The following is a 7,252-nucleotide window of genomic DNA, read 5'->3' as shown; positions in this document are numbered from 1 at the left end:
TTAAAGATTTCAGATTTGTTAGGCATGATGGACTTGAGTGTAATCCCAGTTACTTGGATGTTCAAGGCAACCTAGTGATCAAACCTCATTGTCAATCAAGCATTCCTTAGGCTGATCTAGGACAAAGTGTGGATTTGTGAGCCTGTTCTTCATTTGTTCCCATTCCTTTGTTGGTTTGGTGTTCTTGTTTTAAACTTACAGTAGAGCCACAGCTCTATTTCTTCCTTTTTGGTGGTTAATTAGAAGTCTCACAGACTTACCTGCCTAAACTGGCTTCAAATCATGACCCTCAGATATTAGCCAGCTGAGTAACTAGGATTACAAGCATGAGCCATTAATGCCTGCAATTTATGTACCTCTATGTATCAATGATAACTTCTGAATAGTTTTGATGAGAATGTAAGTAGGCGTTAGATCAGCCCATTAACAGTTTGTCCTATGATTCAACTCATGTTTAATGTTAAGAGAACATAGATTGTTGTCTACATTACTGTCACTCAAGCTCTGTAATATCTTTTGTTTGTATGTTTTTGATTTGCAACAGGGTCTCATGATCCTTCTTTCTCAGCCTCCCACGTGCTGTAATTTCTTCTGGCTCTTCAGGATTGCTAATACCAAAAGGATGAAAAATCCTGACCATGTACTGTTAGCTTTTTGGGGGGGGGCAGTCCTGGGGCTTGGACTCAGGGCCTGAGCACTGTCCCTGGCCTCTTTTTGCTCAAGGCTAGCAGCACTCTACCTCTTGAGCCACAACGCCACTTCTAGCATTTTCTATGTATGTGGTGCTGAGGAATCCAAACACTCTACCACGAGGCCATGTTCCCAGTCCCGTTAGCTTTTTATAGAGAATAGTAGATAAATCTTATACTGGCAGTTTTAGCTCAGTGATTAAATGGACTCTAGTAGTTGGAAGTGGATAATAAGTTTTAGCAGTTTTGTCCCATGATAATCCCATGGAGGGATTATCAAGAGAAGCACAGATATGGTAAAGTACATTCAGGATTCTAGATTCTTAACATATACAGTTCTAGTAGGGAATAGTTACTGGTGCCTGATCCTCGTGATTTTTTTTTCTTATTTAAAGCAAAAACCATAGCAGAGCATGCCAACACACAAGAGGCCAGTATCTTTCTGGATGATTATGCAAAAATCTTGACAAAACTAGAGTAAAATTTTAGGGCATAGGTAAGAGACATAAGAATTACTTCATATTACTACCCTACGAATTGCACATTTCTATTAATAGTCAAATGAACTCAATGTCCATTCCATACCCTACATATAAACAAAAATAACAGTTAATATTAAAGTTGTGAAGGGTGTTGGGGATTTTATTTGGTTTATTTCATTTTATTTGATCAGATAGCTGGAGAATAAATGCTTAATATTAAAAGCAAGCCATACATATTAAATGGCCAGTATTTGTAGGCTTTGAAAGTGAAAGTAAATAAATAAATATTTTACGTTTGGATCTGTATGAAGAGATGATAGTTCAAGTCAGTGTGTTTCTAATTGTATTCACCAAACTGTGGGGATTGGTTTGTTCTTGACACATAACTCCCTTTTGTAAAGTGAGGAAGTGCTTTGTTAATTTAGGTATGTTCTTGAAGGTAAAAGTGGGTGCTTAGCAGTTGACACACTATACTTGTTGACATTTAGAGATGCCGTAAGATAAAGCAGGTAGGAGAGTAAAAAGATGTGGATAAATGGACAGAAGTTGTGAGTAACAGATCAGCTAGTCTTGTTGAATTTCATGATCATGGAAATACAATGTGGAGAAAAGAATTTCTTAGAAAATCTTGGCCATAACAGCTACAGGATGGGGGGCGGGGGGGAGAAGGGTATACCATTCTGACAACCTAATTCTGAGCAAGCTTTATATTGAGTAGAGATTTTGGTAATAAGATCATAGTCCAGCCATTGCAAAACATCATACCCTGACAGATGAACTGAACTAATTAATCCCTTCCTCCCTCTCCCTCCCTCCCCTAAACTGGGACTCAAACTTCTGTATCAGTATCTGATGCTTTCACCCATTGGCTGACACTCTACCACCTGATCCACACCTCTAAACCCAGATTAATCCTTTTGGTTTTAATGGCTTACATGCCCACCTCCCCTTGGCAAATTGTCCTTGGAACCAGAATCTCTATAATGGAAAGCCCTGCTTCTTGTTCGTTTTTGGTACTGGGTTTTGAACTAAGGGTCCTGCACTTACTAGGCTATGAGCCACACTTTCATCCCGGAAGGGCTGGACACCATATGTGACCCTTACTTCAGAGTTGTGTAGTTTATCCTAAGTAGGATTGTCAGAGACATACATCAGTGAAATTATTTATTTCACTTGAAAAACAGGCACTCACTTAGGATAATGGGTAATATGTTATTCTTACATTATTCTATATAATTTAAGTGGCATCAATTGATTTTATATGACTGCCTTACCTAGAAGGAATTTTGGAAGGATTCTAAAATTTTAGGAATGTAGCTTTGATTCAGAAAGCCAAACCAGAGTAGTGTCATGTCTAATGTTACAATGCATTTTGTAAGACAGATCATCTTGACTGTAAGATAATGTGGTTAGTTTTATATCAATATTAGATGTGAAAAGTGTAACCATCCAGACAGTGGATGCTTACTGAAAGCTTTGGCTAATTATCAACCTTTGTTTTGGGTACTTCACATTAACATATGAGGGAAGAAAGTCTAGATGAAAGTGGAAAGTTTTAGAAGCAACACAGGTGTCTAACGTGATTTTAATGTGATTACATTTTCTACTGGAGGAACTGTAGCATATAGTACTGTATATGGTGCTGCTAAAAGCAGCAAATACTTTTTGGTGTTTACTACATGAAAGTCTCAGGACTTGGTACATAAATATATCTGATTGTTCCAGTGGCTGTTTTAGGGGTGAAAGGCCCAAGGCATAGGAGGTTGACGGTGTTATTAAGTCCTAAGTTTAAATGTAGAGCAGACCTCTTAACCTGTGTTTGTTTGTTCTCATTAAAATCTAGGTAGTTTCTTGGGTGGCATTCTTATGGTTTGGAAATGAAGTCCTTCCAAAAGTCTCATGCTGAATATTTGGTTCCCAACTTACAATGCTAATTGAGAGATGATTGTATCATGAGGACTGTAACTCAATCAATGGGTAAACTCATTGTTGAATTCATAATTTGATGGTATTATTGGGAAGTGGTAGAAACAAAGACGGGAGGTCTAGTTAAAGGTCACTGGGGGATATACTCTAGAAGAGTATATCCTGTCCCTAACCCTTGGCTTTGAGTCCAGTGGCCTCCTCTGTCACATACTGCATTCACCATGATGTTCTGTTTCACTGGAGGCCTAAGCAATGGAGCTAGCCAACAACCATCGAGTGAAACTTCTGAAACCACAAACCAAAATAAACCCTCTTTCTTTAAATTGTTTTCTTAAGTACTTTATTATGGCCATGAGAAATGATTAACATAGATATGTAGTACCAGTCCCCCCTCCCCCATGCATTCCTGGGGCTCGAACTAAGGACCTCGGCAGTGCTTTGCCACTTTGAGCCACAGCACCCCTTCCGGTTTCCTGGTGCTTAATTGGAGATAAAAGTCTCACAGACTTTCTTGCCCTGGCTGATTTGTAACCCTGGGATCCTCAGATCTTAGCCTCCTCAATAGTTCAGACTTCAGGCTTAGGTTTTAAGATACCTAAATTTCTCATAAATAGTCGGACTAGTGATTGCTTTGCCTTATCTATTTTTTTTTTTCCTTAGGGAATTAGTTGCCATTATACAGGTTCTTTTCTTTTTTTACAAAAACCTTGGGGGATGGATTCTTGACTCAGGTGGTAGAGCACCAGCCATTGAATGGAAGGGAAGTGTCAGATGCCAAGGTTAAGTCCTGGTCTTGAAATGAAAAAAGTTGTGGACCTATATTAGAATCGCATATGTTCTTACCCAAAGGAGAACATTTATGATTATCATCAGCATAAATAAAGACACTGCATGAAACATATTTTCCTTTGTTCTCAGTATAGTGGAAGGTGGTTTGTGTTTTGCAGTGCTGAGGGGTTGAACCCAGGGCTCTCTGCATTCTAAGACCTTGACCTTCCTCCTCACTGTTCCACTAAGTTATATCACCAGTGTGTGGGAAATGTTTTTAATTTTAAATTATACTCCTAGTCTAGAAGATGAATAACGTCTGTATTTATTAGCTTTACTGTGCATGTGTGGGGACAGAGGAAACAAAAGCTACTCGAGAGTACTTAGTTAATCTTACAGACTTTCTAGGCTTCAGTCTTGGATGATCACAAAATTAGATCACATAGAACATGCAGCATGGATACATGGGCATCTTACAAAGAGTTGACGTAAAGGATAGTGCATATTCTCCAAAAATTTCTTAGAAATATTGTCTGCCTTCTTAAAAATTTCTACAACTGCTTCCATTTTGTAAGTAACTCACGGACTTTTGTACTTACATGTGTTCCTCATTAGATAAACCAGTGTTTATCAGTGGAAGCAACTGGATCTGTTCTTTGCCTTGGCCACCAGGAAGATCAAGGACAAATGGTTTTATATCATAGATAACTATTGCTTTACCAGGGCTTCATTACCTTTTTTTAGTGGATGATCAAAAACTCTTTAGGATTAGTTACTGTGTAAGTGATAAATATATTACTTCCAGACATTTTGGGAACTGAATAGTGCTGTCCTTGATGTATTTGGCAGCTAGCATTGATTTCATATTTTATCCTGTTTTTCGACATTATTTGTTTTTGCTGCAGAACTGGAGATCTAAGCTGGGTTAAGTGTTCTACCACTGAACACATTTATATGACAGAAGTTTTTGTTTATTAACTTTTTTGTGGTTTTCATGATGAAATGAGCTAATATGTGTCTTTAAAAATCATTTTAGAGAAAAACAACTTGGAGCATCGGTAACTTATTACAAATAAGAGTTTCAAAAGATGAAATTATGATGCTCTAAACACAATTGTGAGTGGCCAGGCAGTGAAGCTCATGTTTAGCTGTGACTCTTGCATCTCTTCCCTGGCGTTTTGGTGGTGAAGCCCTTCCTTGAGAGTTGTAACCGGTCTTGGGGATTGCCTCTGAGGCTGCAGTTTTAAAGTCTCATTCTTGAGTTAAGGATGAGTTGTTAGCCCCAGCGGGTCAGAACTATTCACAGATGGCCCATTCCAGTTGGGTTTCTAGCTGCAGCTCCTTAGGACACCTTGGGCTGGGTTTTGTTGTTAGGCCTGTATTGGGGTGAGAGAGTATTTAGTTTTTGTGCTTTGCAGGTTAAGATGCCTCATTGTACTTGTCTCGAAGATTCTTGCTTTTTAATGACCCTTAAAAAAAAAAAGATACTGAGAGGGAGGTTCAAGATCCATTCCTTAAAGAGTGTTTACAAAACTTCCAGTCTTTGTAAAGATATTTTGCAGTACATCTAAAGGAGATTTGTACCCAGATGGTTAGGTATATTTAAAGAATAGGGAAGGGACTGGGAATGTGGCTTAGTAGTAGAGTGCTTGCCTAGCATGCATGAAGTTCTAGGTTTGGTTCCTCAGCACCACATTAACAGAAAAAGCCAGAAGTGGAGCTGTGGCTCAAGTGGTAGAGTGCTAGCCTTGAGACAGAGAGGCTCGGGGACAGAGCCCAGGCCCTGAATTCAAGCCCCAGTGGAACCTGAAAATGATGGGAGCATACAAGTAAAATTAATGCAAATAACTGATTAAAAAATGAGGTGAAGCTTGACATAAGATTTTCAAGATTAAATTGAACAAAAGTTATGTTAATAAGCTTAGTGTTTAACTTCATAAAGTATGGGAATTGTTCCTTTTGTGTAATTTAAAACCGTATCACTTCATATAAATATATATATATATATATATATATATATATATATATATATATATATATATATATATCACTGCTTCATTGATTTGGGCTGCAAAATGGTGTGCTGTGCTTCCTGCCTCTACACTGGTTGCAGCCGAGGATCCTGATGCGAGAGGTCGCTTGGACTCACTGATCCCAGCGTCCCTGGGTATTAAGAAAAGGTTAGCCTTTCTTATTCCTTTGTTCGATCTTTTTGTGCTGTGGTGGGGCTGGAGAGGCAGGAATTAAATCCTGGAAAGTACAGCTGTTTATTGGCAGTCAGTTCCTGGACATTAGGACACTTGCTGCCCAGGCATAACATCCGGTTTGAAGGTGTTGATGCCAACTGAAGAACACTAGTTAAGAATCTTCCTTTTCCCATTCATACCCACAGAGCTGACATCTGGGGTAGAATAGGTCATGGAGGGAGCCTAATGGTACCAGCCTAGTCAGCCTGACCTGTGGACTTACCAGGAGTGGTGTGCTCGTGATGCTAGGATCTGTCCTAGCTGAAATAGAAGCCAAGTTGCCGTTCACTTGGTGCAAACCCCTAGGACCTCTTTTTGACCCTTTTTGACCTCTTTTTGAAGGTAGTTCATTGTGTAGGAGGACTGGGATAGTCTGAGCTCCACTTTCTGTCCTGTTGTTTTAAGGCTTCAGTAGAAAAGACAGCTTCTTAATCCACATGGTATTTTGTGCCTCTTCCTTTTAATCTTTCCTAGCATAATCTGGCCTCTCCATGAATACAGACAGGTGATGATTAGCTGTCCCTTTTTCAGCTGATATATTTGGCATTGTAGAGGGGACATGGTACAAAACAACTGTTTAAGATTTCTTATCTATTGTAAATGGCTTTTCAAATTTCACATATTCACATTGACAAGGGAAGTTCTGAAAGAAGAGAGACATTCACTTTTTACAGTATACACAATTTTAATAACAAACTTTCTTGTACACTGTACTTTGTTACCCTCCCCCCTCCCAAGACTCCCTGTGTATAATGGTATTTTCTTTCCATCCCACCCCACCTCCCACCCCACAGAAAATGGCTCTTAAGGGTGACTGGGCACAATGTGTTTGGACTGTACTTTGAGTTTCCAGTCTGTGTTGATAGATTGACCAAACATTCTGTATATCAGACTATTTTTTAAAAACTCAAGAAAAGGTTAGTTGAAAGGCTGCAGAAGTTTCCAAATATTTGCCATAGTAGAACGAAAGCTTAAACTGATTTTCTGTTTATTTTTGGCCGTATTCAAATAGCCATGATTTGCCCCTGGTTAGACAGAAATATTTAAGTTGCTATAAATGGCATCATTGTCTTTTTTTCTGTCTCACTTTAACAAATAAGATATGAAAAGTGTGTCCCCAAACATACTTTGGGGACTTTCT

The 7,252-nt window shown here is 38.9% G+C and overlaps 1 protein-coding gene across 3 annotated transcripts in view; it reads left to right on the top strand.

The window, feature by feature from the left end:
- Positions 1 to 7,252, top strand: part of Ctnna1 (catenin alpha 1) — a 125,791-nt gene that overhangs the window by 70,929 nt on the left and 47,610 nt on the right. The window lies entirely within an intron of this gene.

Source organism: Perognathus longimembris, chromosome 22, assembly GCF_023159225.1.
Source record: "Perognathus longimembris pacificus isolate PPM17 chromosome 22, ASM2315922v1, whole genome shotgun sequence".
NCBI classification, from domain to species: domain Eukaryota; kingdom Metazoa; phylum Chordata; class Mammalia; order Rodentia; family Heteromyidae; genus Perognathus; species Perognathus longimembris.
This window is presented reverse-complemented; position numbering and strand designations above follow the sequence as displayed.